This window comes from Lynx canadensis, chromosome B1 (assembly GCF_007474595.2).
Source record: "Lynx canadensis isolate LIC74 chromosome B1, mLynCan4.pri.v2, whole genome shotgun sequence".
NCBI classification, from domain to species: domain Eukaryota; kingdom Metazoa; phylum Chordata; class Mammalia; order Carnivora; family Felidae; genus Lynx; species Lynx canadensis.
Genome location: NC_044306.2, coordinates 140,598,239 through 140,600,415, shown reverse-complemented (window position 1 = coordinate 140,600,415; position 2,177 = coordinate 140,598,239). Strand labels below are relative to the sequence as shown.

Genomic DNA, 2,177 nt, shown 5'->3' with positions numbered 1-2,177 from the left:
TAATTTTCATAATATTTCAAACTTTTTTTTTCAAATTATTATTATATTTATTATTGTGATCTGTGATCAGTGATTACGACTCACTGAAAGCTCAGATAATGTTTGCCACTTTTTTAGCAATAAAGTTGGTGTGGTTTTTTTGAACCAAAAAGCTTTACTGGCAGGTCAAGGGAACATCCAGATATAGGGTTCCTCCTCTCCCATGTCCCTACCCAGGGGAGCCCCTCTGCAGAAGAACAGGAAGCCCACCAGGCTGCCAGACTTCGAGAGCCTTGGGGGTGGGCAGGTTGTCAGAGTGGGCGTCCTGGCCTTCCAGGTGGCAATCTACTGCTCCACCCCCGACTTGATGTCCATGAGCTGCTGGTACTTCTGGTTCTGCCACTCAGTGTCTGCCTGCACATCACTCAGCTAGGCTTCAATACTGCTGATCATAGCCTGGGTCTGGGCCAGCCATGCTCCAAAGCAGGCCTCTGTTTCTGCCAGTGTGTCTTCCAGGGCAGCTTTCATGCTTAGCTGAGCCTGCAGCTCAATCTCCAGAGCCTAGAGAGTGAGCCACAGCTCAGTGACCTCTGCCTTGCCTAGCTGTAACTGCTCTGTATGGCCAGTCACCTCCCAATTCAGCTCCTGGGTCTGGCTGGTGAACTAGGCTTCAGAACCCTTTTGGCTATTCTCAGCCATGAGCTCATATCGGCTTCTCATGTCACTCAGGGTCTTGGCAAGGTCCATGACCAAAGCGGAATCCACCTCCACACTAACCTGGCCAGTTACCTGGCCCCGAAGGGCACTGATTTCCTCGTCGTGGTTCTCTTTCAAGTAGGCCAGCTTCTCCTTCAGGCCTTCAGTCTGCATCTCCAGGAGCTGGCCAGAGTCAGCTCAGCAGGCACCCTGCTCAGGCCGTTCATGTCAGCCTCAGCTCTCATGGACTGGTCTGCTCTGTCTCTAAGTTGGTTGGGAAGTCATCCACAGGCAGAAAGGCACTGTCAGTCTGCAAGACAATCTTAAGAGTTCTCAATGGTAGCACCAAGAATCTTGTCCCGCAGGTCCTTGATGGTCTTGAGGTAGTAGCTGCAGTGGCGGGCGGCCTAAGCACCTGCTTCTGGTACCATTGGTGGATCTTCACCTCCAGATTGCCATTGGTCTTCTCCAGGGGGCACACCATGTCCAGGCAGGAGGCCAGGTGGCTGTTGAGCTTGTGTCTGGTGATCTCATTGCCCACCAGCAGCCCGCAGGACCCGGCCAGCCTCCAACAAAGCTGTCGCCGTAGCCCCAAAGGATAAGCACATCAAGCTGGCGAAGAACACAGACACACGCCAAGGCCGTCTGAGCCCATGGGGCAGCTGGGCATGCAGAAGGCACCTCCTGCCCCAAGCGTAGGGAGCCACTGTGCAGGCCCCCAAGGTCGAGGTGGTGGACAAGTGGCAATAACTGAAGGAAGTCATGGAGAAGGAGGAGGAGGAGGGTGACACTGGTTGGAGGAGAAGTGGTTGGTGGGAGGAGTCAGCAATAAAGTATTTTTTAATTAAGATAGGTATGTTGGGGTTTTTTAGACATATGCTATTGTATACTTAGTAGGTGATAGTGTAGTGTAAACATAACTTTTATATGCACTGGAAAACCAAAAGAATCGTTTGACTCACTTTATTGTGATATTTGCTTTTAATTACAGTGGTCTAGAACCAAACCCACAATAGCTCTGAGGTATGCCTATACCTTCCATGTAGAAGGAGACTTTAGGAGTGGGGTGAAAGCAAAACTACACACCCCCAATAGACTGGGAAGAAGTTTCTCTGGAATTGTCACTCTCTGAAATATCACACAATCTCCTACAAACCTCACCACTGTCTACAATTAGTTTCTATGAAAAAAATAAAGTACTTGTTAGGGTGAATTTGAGGATAACATGAGAGATTACAAAGTAAATACAGCCCTCTATTAGCTACCTAAAAAAATGACTCAAGAATGAGTTAATCTGAATTCTTTCATTTGAATTAGAGTTCCTTGCATACATTTGGATTGGGGTTCCTAGACAGTCAGAAATGCAAACTCACCCAAAAGGCACTCAGAAGGCAACACTCACCCAAATGGACACAGTCCAGATACAGTCTAGACACTCAGAAGGCAACACTCACCCAAATGACACAGTCATTGGATGAAAGCATTTGCTTTCTGTTCTCTGG

The 2,177-nt window shown here is 48.6% G+C and overlaps 1 pseudogene; it reads right to left on the bottom strand.

The window, feature by feature from the left end:
• Window positions 1-208: 208 nt before the first annotated feature.
• On the bottom strand, window positions 209-1,439 carry LOC115513040 (annotated as a pseudogene).
• Between the last annotated feature and the right edge of the window lie 738 nt (window positions 1,440-2,177).